The 19846-nt window shown below is 42.9% G+C and overlaps 1 long non-coding RNA gene across 1 annotated transcript; it reads left to right on the top strand.

Moving 5' to 3' along the window:
* Positions 1-9195: 9195 nt before the first annotated feature.
* LOC309349842 lies at positions 9196-14866 on the top strand. Its single transcript, XR_014160215.1, has 3 exons — positions 9196-9324; positions 11712-11795; positions 13879-14866. It is a non-coding gene; the product is annotated as an uncharacterized lncRNA (long non-coding RNA).
* The last annotated feature ends 4980 nt before the right edge of the window (positions 14867-19846 follow it).

Raw genomic sequence — 19846 nt, 5'->3', positions numbered from 1 at the left:
TGTGATTTTAAATAGAAAAACAACCTAGTAACAAACAAAAACAATATCCCCTAGTTTAAAAGCCATATATTGTTATTCTATTGTTATTTATTAAATGTATGTCTACACCATGGGTAGGCAAACTAAGGCCCAGGGGCCAGATCCAGCCCAATCACCTTCTCAATAAGGCCCATGGATCAGCATGTTTTTACATGAGTAGAATGTGTCCTTTTATTTAAAATGCATCTCTGGGTTATTTGTGGGGCTTGCTTGGTGTTTTGACATGAGTAGAATGTGTGCTTTTATTTAAAATGCATCTCTGGGTTATTTGTGGGGTATAGGAATTCGTTCATCCCCCCCCCCCAAAATAATCCGACCCCTCACAAGGTCTGAGGGACAGTGGACCGGCCCCCTGCTGAAAAAGTTTGCTGACCCCTGGTCTATACGGACAGAAAGCAGCTATCCAGGGTATTAGGCAATAGTTTGTTCTAATATAGTTACTGGCTCACACTTATATTCATGAAAGGGTTAACCTGAGCCCTAAGCTCAAGCTACCAGAGTGAGTGTGACTTGGCAGGCTCAAAGTCTCTTTTGCTACCCACCCCCACCTTTGTCTTTTTTCTCCTCCTGCTTCCTGGAACAAACAAGAAGCCATGTGGCCATGGCTCCCTGCAAGTGAACCGAATCTCTAAAATGAGATTTCATAGCCTGCATCTTTGCTAACCCAAAGATTGTATGATCCTTTTTGTAAGGAAACCAAGTAACTTGATTTTTAAGGTCATTCGAAAGCCTTTTTCATCTGTTTCATCTTTGTTTTCTGTAGCATCTGGAAACTTTGCAAAGCTAAGTGTCATAACTCTATCAACTGAACTATGGTCCTTCCCCAGAAAGTGTCTCCTACCTTTGCCAAAAGAAGCATTTTACCCCTTCTGTGACCCCCTTTTTCGGTTGCTGCCAATGTAAAAATATAATAAATGATAAATTCAAAGTTATAATAACAACTGACCACAACTTCTCATACACTGACTTCTCGTTGAAATCTGCAAGTCAGTGCTTATAGCAATTTCTTTAAGAATCCTTTTATTTTATCTGACCCTAACAAACCAAATACTATCTGCCACTTTCTTGTTCAGTGAAATGTGTCCCTAATAACTGCTGTCTCAATTTAACAACACATTTGGTTTTTCAGAGATAATATTATGGTACTGGACAAGGGAATAATTGTTTCATTGGATATTGGTGGCTTATGCATGGATATAAATCTTATAATAGTTTTATTGGCACCATGACATTTTCTCATTAGAAAAACCTCCAGAGGCACTGCTTTTTAATTAAATTGTGTTGAAGTTAGTAATGTTGGCCTTGAGGAAAAGATCTAGCTATTTCACGTTGGAAGTCTCTTTGTATTATTATTATTTACGAATTAAAGTACAGTAATTGAAATTGCTACAAACAATTCCTCATTATTCAAATCTGTTGCCTTCCAACCTCAAGGAGATCTCATAAGCATTAGGTGGCTATAAAACGTTTTATTAGCTTCTTTAATGGTGTCTGAACTACTTCCCTTCTGAATGTATTTAGCTCCTGCAGTAATCTCTTTTGGACAATTTTCAGTTTAATATTCCTAGAGGAATAGCTGCACACAAATTGGATGCTGGATGTGGTCACCAAATGTAAGTCACCATTAATAGTGATCTGTGCTGAAATGCCAAAACATCACACACTTAGTACTGGTTATCCAGCTGGTACTGAAAGTTGTTAGATCCCTATTCCCATCACAGAGCTACAAGTCCCAGAGTTGGCTAGGAAGAAGGATTGATTGTTAAACCATCCTGGGAACTGAAGTTCCCTGAAAAGAATAGAGGTCTTCTAGTAACTCTCATCACCTTAACAAACTACACTTCCCATGATTCTTTGGGGGAAGCCATTGCTAAAGTAGTATGATACTGCTTTAAATGTACAGTGCAGATGGGGCTGGATTGCCCAGTGGCAAATCCTACCATGCTATCTTCATACTGCTTTATACTACACACTGCTGTAGCACTTTGAGTCTACCACACAGCACTTCATAGTGTGCAGCCCCTGTGGTGATTTATTATCACACCTCCCTTGGTTGACTGTACCTAGAATTGTTAACATAACACTTGTTCCTTCTGGCTCCCATACAAAGAAGGATGATAGAGGCTGAGAACTAATCCTGATGTACCTTATTTTTTAAAGGGTCATGAAAGCTGAACATGGTACAGGATCATGAAGGCATCTGTAATGCTAAAGCAATGTGAAAACATATCTTCAGTGAAATTTGAGTGCTTTCCCTATCTCAGCCTAAAAGGAAGATATTGCATTTACTTTATTGATTTATATAACTAAATTTTTAAAAGAATCCTGGGAACTGTAAAATGATATAAGTGTACTTTAAACATATGGTGTGGATGTGACTTCTGTACACTCCAGATTCTTCTTTCATGGGCAAAACGTTGGTGCTTTTTGATTCTGGTGCCCTTTTGCCAGGGATACAAAAGAAGGACCTCAGAGAATGTGCCATTGATTCATCTTCTGTGGATGTAGATTGAGATGTTGCAAATACCTCACATAATATGAAGTCAAGTTGGGCAGTTCAATCTGGAACTGCAAAGGAAGAACTAGGAAACTACAACTGCATGGTGTCATATGATGTTGTATGACTGACAGATGGACAGCCTTGCTCTCCTGTGATAGTGGCAGACAAGGTCTTTCCATACCTGGCTCTAGCCTTCTGACCAGATCCAATCCCCTACTTTAAAGGCTCAAAGAACCAAAAAATCCAGTTGATTATGCTATTTTTCTTATAATTTTTCCTAAATTTGAATCCTATGTTTTCGACTCCCTCCCCCAGCTCTTACATACTTTTTGAAAGTGACCTCTGATGAAATCTAAGTAAAGAGTCCAGTAAGTAAAGATCGTTTAACATATAAAAACCTCCACTGACAATTTGATCAATGGAGGTTAATATTGATTTGACTATACTATACAAAGAATGCTGTGCTGCATCTTCTTCTTTACACCAGTCTAGAAAAAGATGCTTTAACTGATGGGTTTTAACTGCGAGCTACACTCATGCATATAATTCATGCCCATTGATTGAGATTCAGAGAGCTACAGAACAGATATCTGTGATTGCAAATGGCTCTATGGGATTGTTTTGTCTCTGAAGAGAGTGCAATGGATACAGTGGGACATCTGCATGTTTAGCACGAGAGAGGTGCTTCCATTTCCCCCAACCTGGTGCCCTTCAGATGCTTTGGATACCAAGTCCAACCAGCCCCAGCCATGACTCCAGGTTGGAGAAGGCCAGTCTGGATTATTTAGCCACATGCAGGAAACCTCATATGCTGTATGGATTGAGTTTACTGGTGGCTTGTGGAGACAGAGCCATTGGCAGACAAAACCAGTGAATTCTAATTTCATACCTTCCAACATTCCTCAGATGAAAAAAGGGACATTTCTCACTCCCCCAATCCCAACTGACCCTCACCCCCCCATTTTTGCCCCCTCCCAACAGAGCATTTCCACCACCAAAAAACCAAAAGAACACAGCACGTGCACCTTCCACTGTCCTGGACACACAAAGTAGCAGCGGTGGCGGTGACAGCTTCTCCTCCTTGCCCACTCTCCAGCAGCTGCTATGAGCTGCCTAAGGGAGGAGGCCCGCAGTGGTGGCCATGGAGAAGCAGCCACCACCGCTGCCCAGACGCAGAGCTAGCTGCTCCAGCACCCAGAGCGGCACACATACTGTGGACCCGGGGGCTAGCCGCCCGCGGGGTGGAGCAGGGCAATCGTCCCAGGGGGTGCCACCCGTGGCAAGTGTCCCAGGGGGGTGGGGCGGTGATGTCAACCCCCCCTCAGGGATGGCACCCAGGGCAGACCTCCCCCACTGCACCCCTTCCTCCGCCAGTGCCACTGCTGCCACCGCTGCTCAGGACAAGTGCTGGCTCACCCTCCTCCAAGCTTGGTGGTGGTGGCACCAGCGGGGGGGAAAGGGACATTCTGGGATGAAATCAGAAACCGGTATGGCTTCCGTAATTCCTGGACTGACCCTGGAAAATAAGGATACTTGGAAGGTATTTATTTTTGTCCCCATCCCTCTGTACTGTGTACTACAAGGGCAACACTGAGACTAAGGAAGAAGAAACTGACAACCAACCAACCAACCCCCCCCACTGGGTAGTTGTAAATAAGGAGGCAGGCAGGTGGGGGCTGGCTGAGGCAGGACAGGCTCACCATGAGGCAAGGGGAGATGACCACCTCAGGCAACAGGATCCACAGGGACAGCAGATCCCAATGTAGATCTTCATCTTGTTCCTGATAGAGATCTTCAGCCATCTAGTCTTCCCTAGTGGGGAGGCAGGATGCCATTTTGTGGTTTACCTCAGATGCCAAAATGTATTGGGTCAGTCCTGGGCAGAAGGCAGACTGTGGTCAGTGGGGCAGCCGCCGACTTGCCCTAATGAACCAGCCTCCATTGATTGCATTCTTGAAAATCATCTCTAGATATTTTTTCTCTCCTTGTGATTAGGCTTAGAGACTGCAAATACATGGTTGTTTCAATGGGACTTGCATCTGAGTAGAAATATTTAGGATTGGGCAGTAAGGGCCCTCTTCGACAATACTGTTTATTTGGTCTTTTACCAGCCATTTCATTTGATACTTCTGTTTTCATCGTGCAAACCCTATTAATTTATTTTCTGTTTCAAAACAAAAAGTTCTATGGAGATTTTCCTCTTTGTTGGCTCAACACATTTTGTTAGCAGATGATTTCAAGGGAAGGAAACATTAGCAAAAAAATGCTAGCTACCAAGAGATTTGACTAGTGATCAGATTATTAATCCATAATAACTAAACTGAAGCAATCCCTTTGCGGCTGATACATGATAACATTCACAGAGCAATTAATAGAATTGATTATAAAAATCAATCAGATAAGCCCAGTGGCCATGATTAAATCTGCCGTAGGAAGAAAAACACAAAACAGAATGGATAAAGTTTTTGCAGTTGTTTTTAATTAAAATAGGCCTGGGGAATAAGTTTGTAAACTGGATTGAAATGCTACTTAAGCACTCTCAATCAATGCAGGAGTCTGAGGGATTTGTTCTAAACCCCTCACTCTTTTCTTGCTTGTTGTAGCCTAAGGCCATAGCTGTTCAAACAATTACATTTCACCCTGTGATCAAAAGCAGTGCCTTGTAGGAACATCATACCATGCCATCATGTAAGGGAGAAAGAGTGCCATAGTTAAGTGTTAGAGCACATGCTTGGCATGGAGAAGATTGCAGGTTCAATCCCTGGCATGTCCAGGCAAGGAAGGAAAAGGCTCCTCTCTGGAGTTCTGAGCTAGACATTCCAATGGCCTGATGTACCTATGTACCTTACTAATGCATATGCTGATGAAAACCAGTGCTGTTAACCAATGATTTGTGCTGGAATTTCTGGTTAAGTAAGTTCAACACAGTCCTGTAAGACAGAGTTCAAGGCACAGTCCTTGAAACAGATACACATGTCATGGAGAACAACTGTCTGATTTGCATGATGCTGTACATCAACAAAAAATTAAAGAGGTCTCCATAACATGATTGTAATGGGAATACAATCCATACATCTGCCACCCTTAAACCATTTATTGGCATGAAGTCTTTGTCACTACAGCTTCATACGTACCAAGTGTCCCGTAAAAACCAGGACATCCTATTTTTTCATGCAAGATTGCTGCCACCATTTTGGGTGCTGAAACCTCATGTGCTCTTGCCCTGAAAAAGTGCTTTTTTCGGGGTGAGATCAAGGCATGGGTCACGTGATTAACCTGGGAGTGCTTCCTGGAAGACACACATCCTTGGTTTTGGTACGAAAAGTTAGATGGTATGCAGCTTGCATCATCAAACTGATGGCGAGAGCTGAATCCTAAACCCAGTTCTAGCATTTCTTCTCTTGCTTCTTCATAGTCTACCCAGTGCTTTTTTTCTGGGGGGATGGAGGGGTACGCATACCCCTAAACATTTTGTGAATCTAAGTTTGACCTCATTGAGGGGCAGTATTTCAATATGAGTAGGAAAATGAGAGTACTCCTAAACATTTTATTTATTTATTTAGGGGAAAAAGCACTGAGTGTACCTAATAACAGATTAGGATTGTGGTTTCGCCTAAAAAACAAGAACCACCATGCTGGCTCAGACCAGAGGTCTGCATAATCAGGAACTCTGCTGTCACAGAGGTCAGTGGGAATGCCAAAAGCAGGAAATGATACTCTCAATAGTACTGTCTTGCTCATGATTCCCAGCAACTAGTATTCAGATGCACACTGCTATAGCATGGATAGTCAATGTGATCTCCAGATGCTGTTGAACTACAACTCCCATCAGTCCCAGCAAACTAATGGTCAGTGATCATCATCAGGGCACCACATTGACTACCCTGGTGCCATCAGAACTTTAGTAGTATGTAGGCCCTTTGAATTCTTAGTTGGAAAAAGTTGTCCCTTTATACACTTCCCAGGATTCTAGGATGGAAACTCACTGGAAAAGTAGCATAGACCTATCTTTCCTTTCAGCTATGGAATCAAGGAAGTGCCATGCCTAAATCCTGCCTCAAACCATTATAAGGTTTTCTACAGTTTTTGGCCCACAAGTGTCAGAGAGGCTGCCCCAAAGATGCCTGTGAAACAAGTGAAAGTAAGACATAGCATAGGATTCCTGTCCTGAAAGCAAGTTTCTTATTTGCTCTGCTGTACAATCCTCAGAGCCTGGCTGCTAAGATATTTATGATCTATTTCTACAGCAGAATTGTGAAAATATCAGATTTTTATCTGCAAATATTTTTTTCCAATGATGGAAGTGACTTCCAGCTGCTCTATGGCTGTATCTATAGCCTGGTTCTTGCATGCAATGTTGTGGGGGCAGTGGGGGGGGGGAGAGAAAATAAGTGTGAGTAGCTCAGCTAAATGGACAGTTCCCTCCACCCCGAAAAAGTGACCAGGTGTCAAAATCCTTCTTCCAGCTCCCTGCTATGCATTTTTACCAAGAAGAAAGTTACATTATATTCAGTGAGGCTTATATCCATGTAAGCGTACAAACGTTTAACTATGGTGATCAAAATGAGGGATGATGAGAAACTGTCAAATATATGCTCCCAGGATATTCTAGCTATCCCCCCCCCTCCAAGTTGCTTTAAGAGTATCATTTTCAAGGACAAATGGAGAAGAGGGAGATGCAGGGGGTAAAATAGGTGTTTTATTCTGTTAATGAAGGTATCCGCAGGAGGCTGCAATTTTGATTGGCAAGGTAGCAGTAGCAGAAGGATGTATAAGTCTTTCTCAGTGGAGACATTTCTATGATCAAAGTTGCCCTTTTCTCCCCTCAGAAGGAAAAGACAGGAGGCCCACATGGAGCTACATAGGGAAAAGCAGGAGGAGAGGAAAAGTAGCTGGATGAGACAAATGAGAGCAGGAAAAATGGGCTGTGGGGAAAGGGTGAAGCACCATCCCCCCAACTGCTATTTCTCCATTAAAATTTGCAGCTCCTTACGGCAGCATTTCAATTTACTTGGTCCCCAAGAAGCAGTCTCTCAGCACCCCGCTCCACCAGCAACAAAATCAATAGGGGGAAATTCTGACCTAAGCTTGGTTATGATGTAGCAAAATAAAAAGAAAATACAAAAACCCACCCTCCGTTGCCTGCTTTCTCAGGATGTTTGGAATTTGGATGGATAGTGATCACTGAACTGTTGTCAGCTGAGAATAAGCAACCACTGTGGGGAATGTTCACTTCGTTGATTGTTTGCATCTGGCTTTTTAAATCAACAGGCAGACTCTGTGACAGCTGCAAAATCATAGTTTTGGATCATCTAGAAAAGCGATTCCCAGGATAAGGCAACAAAAGTCAACCAAAGAGCACTTAATTTTGAAAAACAAACAGCAAAGACAAACAGAAATATAGGCACTGGAAAAAATAAGTGCCTGAAATGTTTCCATACATTAAAAAAAAAACCCACAGCACAAAGGATACATTTTCACAGCATGCTCCATCAGCCCATGTAGTAGGAATAGTATTTTATCTAAACTGTGACAGACCAGCATATAATAAAAGCAATGAAGCAGGAAGACAGAACAATGATGTTAAAAGTGCCAACAAGAATAATATTATAATTCTCCCACATGGCGGTATGAAAACATAGGGAGCATCTAAAGGCCGTCAATGAAAAGCTTTGTGCTACTTGAAAGCTGTTGATTCTATGGGGATATTTCAGAAAACTCTTCAGCATTTGTTTGTGAAAGTTCGGAATTCAAACCAGCCCTCACAAATCAAGAAATCAACAATGGCTGCTACTCCATTTCTCCGAGAGACACGGTTAGTGGCGGGTTTTGTAGCAAATGCTATTCTTTCCTAACATAGCTCTCTCACCCCACCTGCAAACTGGGAAATCCCAGAGACTGAACCTTTGGCAAAGGCCTATTGCTCAGTGGTAGAGTAGCTGGTTTGCATGCAGAAGGCTCCAGTCCAGCAGGCGTTTCCCAATGTACAGTTCTATGCAAATTGTGCTGCTTTCGTGTGGATCTAATGGGAATTTGGGGGCAATTCCGAATCAGTGGCTGAATGAAAAAAAATGTGAAGTCAAATAAAGGAAGGAGTTAAAAAGTCTGCCTAACATTCCAGACTAAGTTTCCCAGGCTAGTTTTCCCCTGGTTTGTACCCAAACACAAACAAATTGAAATTGTGCTGATCTGTAGAGGTGGTGGTGGGGAGCCCACAACTTCATTGCACTCTAAGAGGATAATAAGCACACACCCTTAGTGCTGTCCAGTTCCTAATACACTAGACTCCCCCCCCCAATCACCTAATGCTGTGTGGGTTTACATATGTTCTTTCTGAGCACACACACATAAGGAAAAGACACAGGTGTGTGGCAGTGGTACATGTTACATGGCACACCCCACTATGTAGTTCTCTGATTTCCTTAGGAAAACAACTGGGTCCATTTGCTGGCATTAACCAGGAAAAGGAGCACTTAACAGGTAATGTGAAAGGCCTGTGCTTGAGGTCCTTGATTGCTGCTGATGGCCAGCAGGTGTGTGGAACCTTTGGCCCTCCACATGTTGCTGAACTACAACTCCCATCTGCCCCAGCAAGCATGGCCACTGGCCAGGGGTGGTGGAAGTTAAAGGTCAGCCAGGTTCCCCACACCTGAGCTAGAAGGACAAATAATCTAACCAAGCATCTGGCAGTTTTCTATGTAATCTGGATTCAATGTCCAGGAACTGGCTAGGGATGCAATTGTTTACTTAGGAAGAGTGAGGACAACATTTTTATATCAACACATGTAAGTAGAAAATTACCTTGTAAGTCCAATGTGGTCACATTTGATTTAGTATGAGGGAATAAATAAAGGGATTACTTAAAGGCAAGCTGAAGTTGGAAAGAGGCAGAAAATCCCTTCAGGCAATTTGGGAGCATTTTAAAAACACTATAATAGTAGCTCAAATAAAAACATATACTACAAACAGGAGAGGAAATTAACAAGTCTCAGATAAGGCCAGTGTGGTTAACTAACAGCCTCAAGGAAATTATAAAAGACCAAAAAAGTGTACATATATATTTTAAGTGGGAGTCTTTCCCAAAGTAACATTTTTTTTAAAGGCAAACAAAGAACTAATCTGAACAGTAAAATGGTGAAGTCACAAGTCTTTAAACGTTTCAGCAGCAGGGAACTAGCCACAGAGATGGCAGGCCGTTTTGTCATTTATGCGGTACATAAAGTATACATTCTTTAATCAGACGCACATTGTTTGGGAGCAAGTGGTCTGCTGAGAGCCTGGAATGTGATTATTAGCATTTCTTACTAACTACCAGTATATGCAAGAGATTTCAGCATGCATTTTGATTCAGTGGAATAAAGATAGGAGCAAGAGCAGATTGCAGGATAAAATTATCTTTCTAACATAGTATCAAATATTTGCTGATGAAATTCAGTGTTCTTAACCTTAGACCTAATTCTTCCACAGCTGAGAATAAAATTTTACCAATAGTAGGGGTTGCCATGGAGCCCTGGGGCACCACTGTGCCTTCCAATACATACATACTATAGTACCTGCAAAAGGTTTCAGTAAACATGCTGACTATTTGCTTTCCCTGTTTAGTTTCTGATTGCACTGACTTGGCTTGTCCTATGTTGAACAATTTTTCCTTAAACAAGCCCACACTTCATTGGCACTTTCCCTCAGTTCCTCCCATTCTGAACAGTGGAGAGAGATGCAAATAGTTTCTCTCCCTGAGCCATCATGGCTTTCCCCCATTGATGAGCAGGGGCATACTTGAACCATTTTGTGGCCCTGTCTCTTTTTCTGCTCATAAAAAAGAGATGTGACGGCCATTTTGTGTTATGCCATACCCTCAACAGCAGACCCCCAGCACAGGTTCCATATGCACCCACTGGTGTTCAGAGGTTGGTGACTCCTGCCCTAAAGTACACCAGTATTTTCATTATAAGGGATGTTCTGCAGTTTCCAGAAAATAAACAGAAGCAGAGTGTTGGCTCTTCCATATTTTCTTATGCAATTCAGAAGAAAAGTTGTGAAACTTTGGTTGCTGTAGCAGATCCTCCTGGTTAATCATTCCAGGAATCCAAAACAGCTGTCAGTCTTTTTCTATTCTATGCATAAGTATTTGACGTGCAGGAGCAAGCCTTGGGTGAATGATTATGGCTGGGCTCACCAAAACCTTTTGCAGGATATTTGTGCTGCCTGCTTTAAGGGGAAGAATTTCAGCGACCATTTTATATGCCTTGCATTTCCAGCAGTGTCATCTTTAAAATACAGCTATGCTTTGAAGACTGTAACTGCTCTGAGATAGCCACAAACCAAAGACATTTTGGACTCCGCTTATCTGGATCCAACAGGCACTTTAGATCAGTAGCCACCCATCACTTAGCCAGGAAAACAGTCTAACTGTGTGAGGGTTTTTAGAGTGGCAGGCTCTCTGCGTTTGCAAAAGTTCCCAGTTTTTAGGTCTGGGTTTTTAGGCCAGACCTTAAGATACTTGGCTCTGAAGGAACTATTAAAGTTAACAGCCAATACAAATACTAATGAGAGAGAGAGAGAAAGAGAAAGAAAATTAATTTAGCACAACATTATATACTGGAAATCATAACAAAAGAACCCCCCACTGTGGGTAGGAATAGACTAATGGAAAATCAGCCCTTAAGCAAAAGAGTTGCTGATACTGAAAATGTAAGACTGGAGGGAACAAAGTGGAGTTTGACATTACAAGGCTCAACAGCCTTCCACTGTAAAGACAACAGTTGCTAAGGTCAAGAACTGTTTTGACAGGCTGCTTCCCAAAGACCCACATCATCATTGTCAAAGAATCACTCTGACTTCCACACGGCTTCAATCCCTTAGGGAGTGAATATACCTGTAGAGAGAGGAATTGTATGCTTATGAAAGTGCCTTGGTAAGATATGAGAAAGCCTAAGAATAGATTGCAAAATGTTCTCTGTATGTATGATATATACTTTAGATAGAGAGAGGATTGTATTCTGCTCACCTCTCAGAATAATGATATAAAAAGAGCCAAATGCCACAATGATTTTTATTTTAAGTTGCAACCCCATTTTCAGGTTATAGGCTTGTTGCACGTGCTCCATTATGCTAACTGAGAGATGTTTGAAGGATGCAGTCTTAATTAAGTTTTCAATTCCTTTGGTTCTAGGAGACCATGACTGATTCAATTGCACTGGGCACAGAGCTTCTGGGTTGCTGTAGCAGGTGGCGCAACTATGAAGTCCAACAGAAGGTAGGAAGTGTGTGTGTGGGGGGTGCGCGCCAGATTTTGGCGTCGCATGGGGCGCCACTGAAATTTGAGAGGCCAAGGTCTGTCACTGTTTGGAAGGGAGGGTCACTGAAAGCTCCTAACCATTTTATAATATTTGAGGATCTGTTTGTGGATTTTGTTTGTTGGTTTTTAACATCATCATCATCATCACCATCATCATTTATTCAAACTGTATACTGGCCTTCATCCAAGGATCACAGGGTGGTCCACAACATAAAAATCCAAAATTAGAACATAAAATACATAATAAAACAAAAACAAACACAAGCCAATAGCACCACTCTCACAAACACATTAAAAAGGCCATAAAATGTTCTATCAGCTAAAGGCCAGGTTACAAACATTTTCTGCTGGTGCCAGCCTCCCTGGGAGAGCATTCCACAGACAAGGAGCCACCACAGAAAAGGCCTGTTCTTGTGTTAAACCTCTTCTGTTTTCCATTGCTGCTGCTGCTGGTCACCTGATTTCTACTTTGCTCTTGGAGTCATAAAGTGACTCAGTTTTGGTCTACCATGTTTTACCGTCTCTAGCTATCAGCCATGCTGACTGTAGCTGATAGGAGTTGGGCTCAAGAACATATGGAGGGCCACAGGTTCTCCAGTCCTGATTTAGGCCCTATTGTGGCAAATGCAACACCTGCACACCAGCATCAGCCACCACCACCAGGATTTTGTGCTTCTTGCATGAAGAATTTCTGTGCAATTGAACTGCCCCAGCCCACCATTTGCAAGCAAAAACCTTGCAAAATAATATGTGTATGAGAGCCACTTACCCGCATGATAAACTAATCATCATAGCATAGATCTGTTTAAGCCTTAAGGATGATCATACCAGATTACAGAATTGGGGCTGCTTTTGTCAGATACAATATTTTTTTTAGTGGCTGCTCACAAGGCAGGTTTTCTGAAGCTCCATCTAATGAGGACTTCAGACACAGCAACATGGGCTTTATGACTTGAAGAGCAGAAGAAAAATGCCAGGAGAGCTGAAGTAATTAGGTCCTTGGTGTAAAATTAGCTACTATGTTGTAGGCAAGAAGGGGGATGGAAATGAGAGTTCTGGAGGAAAGTAATTGTTTCTCATAGTCTAGGGTGCAAATAATATATCAGAAGGTGATGGGGGGGGGGAATTCTATCGTTAGCGGGAGCCAAAAATTATAATTATGATAAGTGCCTGTGGCATGAACTCTATGAAAGTAAAGAGAGGACAGTCACTGTAGGAAATACCGCATATCTCATGATGAAGTCAAGAGGTGAGGCAAGTCTCTAGGTACTCTTGAGCCATGGCTGTGCCAGTTTTGTGCTAGAATCTCCTATGTATTAGTATTTTTTAATGGCAGTAGCAGTAATTCCCCCCTTCTTCTCTTTACCTCAGCAAACAAGTATTTCTCTTGCTGTAGCAGCCTTTGCCGGATCCTGCAGCCTTATTTCTACACAATAAAATAGCTCAAGAGGCTGCTCTGAAATTCCATTCCCTCCTGACTAGGACAAACAGTAAATCTTGACTTTCTTATAGTTTACGGCTAAGAGAAGCAGCTCTCCACCATTGCCATTAGCTGGTCTCTGAAGGTTACCGAGCCATACAGCACGTCGCGCAGTGTGTATTGATCTGTAAATGAGCTAGAGAAGAGACAGGCAATGATACCTCTGTAGAAATAGGTAGAAACAAAGCTCTCTCTGGGCAAACAGAAACAAAGAGTTAAGAGGACAGAGCAGAGGCCAATGGAGAAGAGTTCCCAAGGATATACAGAGCTGAATCTGACCTTGGATGGTAGCTGTTATGCTGCAAGAAGAAGCTACTGTGGAAGCCTAACTGCATGAGATAAGCAGGGCACAGCTATGCAAATTGTTTTCTTTTATTTCATGGTTTTTAGCCCATCTTCCCATACAAAAAGTGTCTTATAAATTTTAAAATCAATGCCAATTTTACAAAAAATAATATCAAGACAAGACAGTCCATTTGCTGCACTGAAAATGAGCATTGTCCTTGTGTCCCTGCAATTTAAGATATGTCTACAAATCTGGTTTTCATTTCTGCTTCATAGTCATCATGCAAATTGGCTTGTAGCTGGAAAACACCCGAAAGAGGCTCTTTTGGTGACACTGGGAGGCTCTAGCCATGATCTGCACCCGGGCTTTGAAGACGACTGGGGCTGACCACATAACACCCCGGTGAGATTGTGAGCCCTTCCCTGTTTTGCAAAGATGCTCCCGTCTCACTGCAGGAATTGCAAGACTGCAAGGCAGAGCTGCTTTTGAGCAGTGTGTGGGATGAGCTGCTGCAGGGCGGCTGAAATAACATCATGGGCAGAGGTTCAGCCTGGGAATCCTCATGCACAGACTTCCGCGGTAGACTCGGGACATCCTCCAGGGTGAAGAGCTCCAAGCTGCCTCCCATCTCCCTGGCATCCCTATCCATCTTCATTGAGCTCAGCTCAGAGAGGCCATCGCCGCCGCCACCACAGCAGTCCTCTTGCAACACTTCCTGCAGATCATCGGGATGAAAGCAGCAGGTGTAAGAGACAGGGCTGCTGCCCCGCAGGACGCCCTCCTCGCCTCCCTCTTCCTCCAAATCCCTTTTCACCAGCCACGGCAGCTCGGGGGTGCTCAACAGCAACGGGAACCGTATACTCAGCCCTCTCTGGACAGGCTTCTGGCGGCACTGAGTGACGTTCCTGCGCAGTGGGGTGGGGGGCACAAAGGGGTTGGCGGCAGCAGGCCAGCCCCCGAGCTCTCCTTGCGGGGCCTTGCTCTCCTTGGCCCCCTTCCCCTTTTTCTTGGCCATGCCCTTCCTACTGGGGGGCTTTTTGCGCAGCCGGGCCTTCCTGGTGGGGGGGCAGGAAATCGGAGTCCTCGGAGGAGGAAGGGGGGCAGCGGGGGCCTTTTCCTGCCTCTGGGCCTTTTGGACCCCCTTGGGGGGCAGGTAACTCGGGTCTCTGAAGGAGGAAGAGGTGGCCGCCTCCTCGAAGGACAGGGAGGAGGAGCAGCTGCTGCTGAAGAGGTGCTTGTGGTCCACCGGGGGCGAGATCCAGGGGGCGGGGGGGGGGCAGCCTCCTCAGCCCAGCCCGGCGAGCGGCAGCAGCGGAGGCCGCGCCCAGCCCGGCCTGGTCCCCCCCACAGCCCTGAGTACGTCCTCAGCAGCTGGGCCCGAGGCTGCTCCATGCGAGCGGAACCAGGTCCTGCCCGAGCGCCCCTCACCCCACATGGGAAGAGTTTAAAATGTGGTTTCCTGGTTTATACTTAACAAGAAACTGTGGTTCAACAAAACCTTGTAATGCATTGAGGACACAACACTTAAACCATGGGTTTCCAGACTGAAAATGTTACATGTGAACTAAACTGATAATAAAGGCAACCCTAGAAAAACCTTTCCTATTGAATCCAATGGAGATTACATCTGAGTGGATGTGCACAGGATAGCACCATAAGCACAGCAAAAATGACCTCTGAAATAAAGTGTAATACAAATTCATGAAATTACAAGCATTTAAACAGCAGTAGCAGCAGCATTAGAATTCAAGTTCCTGAGTTTCAAATACTGCTTTTGAAGTTAAAAGGCAAGGGACTATTTGATAATGCAGCTCTTATTGTTAAATTATTTGAATGTAATTTAGAGTTTGTGAATTTTCAAATTATTTGTGCATATTCATGTAGCCTGCAGACTAATTCAAGAAAATATTGGAAATCATTAATCTTCTCAAATAATGTTAGGGCAAGTTAATTCTTTCCTATTTTTGATTTTTCATTGGATTCTGTACATTAGTTTTATGCTCCTTGGTGCTGATTGTTTCTAATTCTGTTGACTGCTTTTATAATGCTCTTTTTATATTTAATGTTCTTGAGTTATCTTTTGCTTTGTTTTCTTTCGTAATTTTAACTTTTTGTAAACTTCTTAGGAAACTGCTGAAGGATGGGTCAACAAATAAATAAAGCAAAACAAAATTTAAAATTTAAAATTCATAAATCCAGCAGCATCCACAGTTGGAAAAAGTCTAATTATATAATATAAATTTGAATGTTTGCAAATAAAATTAAGTTAGGAGAAACTATTCTCACTCCTAATGAAAGCTTGGGATGAATGCTTCTATCCATCTTGGTTTCTCAGTTTTTCATTTTTAAAATCATAAGTTCAGTTCATCAGCTTTACACAGCAGTTTTAAACTTTTTTTCATAGGTGTCATGAAGATTTGCCACCGTTTTAGTGCACCTTTCCCTCTAATATGCATTTTTGTACACAGTTCTTTGATTGGATAAGGGCATTGCAACATTTCGAGAAGTGCAAATTTCAAAGGATATCTGTGTTTTGGTATGCATATTGTTCTGAGATGTTTGAGTTAGGTAGGCTTGTATTAAAGTGCAAACTGAATATTGGCTTGGATTCAACTAACTCAATGCACTAGTGGAAGCCAGCGCAAGAGCTCCTGCTGGTGCAATGGGGCTTCCCTCCAGCTGTGCACCAAATCTGTTCTGGAGGAACAGGAGAACCCTCAATACAGGTCACGGGATAGGAGGAAGGCGGAGCAGAGTGCAAGGAGTCTTGTTTTTTTTTTCTTTGAACAAGTTTTCTTGTCTTGACCCTTTAAAAACTGCATGTATTTTCAAGGGCTTCTATAAATTGCAAACAGAAGCTTTGATAAAACCCAGGCAGTCATGCTTTCAAAAGTGATTGGATCTGTAACAAAACTACTTAGTCAGCAGCTCCACAGAATGGTGTTTAGTGTCTTTTTTATAAAATCTGAACTCAGACAAGCATTGTTTTATTTGACCTGGAAAATCTAACTGGGGTCCCTAACAGTGACTAAACCTTAGCTTGAAACAATCTGTGGCATGTGACCTTAAACCATGATTTGTAACTATCTAGTGAGTTCCTGGTGTGCTCAGTGGAGATTTGAACCTTCCAGTCCTAGTCCAACACTTTAGCCACTGCACCATACTATATATCATTACAGCCCTACAGTTCCCATGTTTCCTTGTCTGCCATGGGTGATAATGAAACAGATTTAAGATTGTTTTAAATTCAAAGTGCAGACATCCTAAATGACTTCTGGTGCTGCAGTGGAGACATGGCTTTGTCCAGGTTCTAGTTGGGTTGTTCAGATTATTTCCTGATGCATGCTCTAGACAAGGGGTGAGGAACCTGTGGCCTTCCAGATGTTGCTGGACTGCCACTCTCGTAATCCCTGACCAATGGCCATACTGGCTTGGTCTGATGGAGTCCAACAATGTCTGGAAGGGTGCAGGTTACCCATCTCTGCTCTAGACTATTAAAAGACCTGCAGAGATGAAGGTCAAATATAGGATTGGACAATCCAGAAGGCAATGGAAAGCAATGAGCAGTAATGTAATCAAAAGTCACTTACGATTGATTGATCTGCTTGTGTCTTAACAACAACAACAACAATTTATTATTTATACTCCACCCATCCGGATGGGTTTTCCCAGCCACTCTGGGCGGCTCCCAACAAAATATTAATGATGATGATGATGATGATGATGATGATGATAATAATAAAGCAATAAAGCATCAAACATTAAAAACTTCCCTAAACAGGACTGTCTTCAGATGTCTTCTAAAAGTCAGATAGTTCTTTATTTTTTTGACATCTGATGGGAGGGCATTCCACAGGGTGGGCGCCACTACCAAGAAGGCCCTCTGCCTGGTTCCTTGTAACCTCACTTCTAGCAGTGAGGAAACCGCCAGAAGGCCCTTGACACTGGACCTCAGTGTCCGGGCAGAACGATGGGGGTGGAGATGCTCCTTCAGGTATACTGGGCTGAGACCAATTAGGGCTTAAAAGGTCAGCACCAAAGGTCAGAATCATCCCTTGATCCAGGTCACTATTTTAAAATGCCCTGACTTAATTCCATAGTACAACATCTCAGGGCTTATAGTAGACAGAAAGGACAAAGGGAATACTAATAGGAAGATGAGTCTGTTTGCAGCCATACACAAGGAAGGGATCAAAATACTAAATGACACATCTATAAAGCTTAATTCTCATCCTCATTCTTATTTCTAACCGGTCCTTTGAATACAACAAATAAGTGAATGCCCAAAGCTGCTTCTGAACAGGAAGTATAGGATCAACCCATAATTCTATTGGCAAGGTAACACTGTATTAAACTGAACTGATACAGCAGTATTAAACCCTAAGGAAAACTAAAGCTAAATTGGTAAATGAGTTAACATTAGTAATGTCTTCACTTCACACCATTTTAACTAAATACATGTCAATATCTAGACTCAGAAGAGAGCATAATTAAATTTAGCCGAAGTTTGATTGTAGCATAATCTAATGCCTAGCAAATGATACATTAGTTTTAAGGAGTACAGAATTGAGTTTTATGTGCTAATCTTCTATTCTATTTATTCTATTCTATTTATAACATATATCACTATACTAATTTAATTTACTGAACATTGGAGAGGAAAAGCAAAGGGACATGGACTAAGCCATTTATTAAATATTGACGGCTGAGTGCAAGTTTTACATTTGATCTGTCAGCCATGTATTCACCTGAGGCATGTGCTCAGTGAATGTGAAGGAATGGGGGTAATGGTGTTCAAAATTCAAATATTTCATCAGGCTTTGTTAACTCTGTAGACTGCTGCTCAGGGAATGGGGATTAAACTTTTTTTCTTCAAGCAGAAGGAATATTTTTTTATTCACGGGTGCAGGAAAATTAAAAACCCATCTTCTAGTGGCATGGTTACCACACACACACACACACACACACACACGCTAAATACATTAGAATATTCAAAACTGATCTCATGCTAACTTTTACAGCTCAGTAGTGGAGCACATACATGAGAAAGTCCTGAGTTCAATCCTGTTAGATCAGAGGTAGAGAACCTCAGGGCCAGCCAGGGCGTAAATGTGACCCCAGGCCTCTCTACCTGCCCCTGAGAATTCTCCCAGGGCCACCCTTCATTAGCCTTGCTTTGCCCTGGCAGAAATGTGTCCTTAGCTCTGATAATGACTCTAGTTTGTCTGAATGGAGGCTAGAGGGGAGTGGCATGTGTATAGAAACTAGCCTACTGCAAAGTTGTTGGGTTTTTTTAAAATAGTGGGTGGAGCAGCGAGCTCCTGACACAGGTTTCGTGACCCACAAGTTGGGAAACACTGTTCTGAAGCTTCACAGACGTCTACCAGGACTTCTGCTGCGGTCTTCACCCTGGTCCAACAACCTGGCTACCTCAGGTGCTCAGCAACCCAGCTGACTCTGAGCTGCAAAGCTTTCTTGCAAGCTGCCTCTTAGGACACCCACTCTTTCCCAGAGAACTTCTTCGTTCCAATTTCAGCTCCTGGCTTTTCTCAGACTTCCCAAGTCCCTCTGTCCGTCTTGATGTTCTCTGCCTGCCTCCATCCTCCAGCTCTTCCCTCTTCTACCCTCTTCTTCATACAGAGACTTTGCTTTGACTTTCACTTGAGGCTGGCCTTTTGTTTCCAACCAGGGGCTCACTCTAGCCAATCACTTCAAATTTGGGTGGGATTTGGGGCTAATGGGGCAAGGTAGCATGTCCATGGACTGACCAGTTGGAGCACCCCAGTTTTCAGCACACTGTGCCTGTATATGTAACAACAGATTAATTGTTTCCAGAGCTCCTTATTTTGAAAGACTAACTGGCAGGAGTCTCTGTTGTAAACCATTTTAATCAATGGACTGCAGAAGTTTTGAAAGAATGTGTGGTTTGTAATTATATCCTCCCCCACGCCCCATTACATGCACACACACACACACACACACACACACACACAGCCCTCTACACCTGAATACTTCACTTCTCAACCTGACTTTTGTGTTAATGCTCCTTTGGGCATTCCTAATATATGCTCCTGTGCTGCTTGACCTCAAACTGAAGCTCTTGTCCTAAATCCTCTGTGATGGTAGCGCTGACACTGCATCGTGGGCTTCCTGTGTCTTTGGCGCAAACCCCTTCAGGCTAGTGCATAAAAATAACTTGCAACATGGGTGTCTGAAAGGAGTTCTGCCTGGTTTTTCTTTCCC

This window comes from Podarcis erhardii, assembly GCF_964252035.2.
Source record: "Podarcis erhardii genome assembly, chromosome: 9".
NCBI lineage: Eukaryota > Metazoa > Chordata > Lepidosauria > Squamata > Lacertidae > Podarcis > Podarcis erhardii.
Note: the sequence above shows the minus strand (reverse complement) of the source record. Positions and strands in the feature narration are given on the sequence as shown.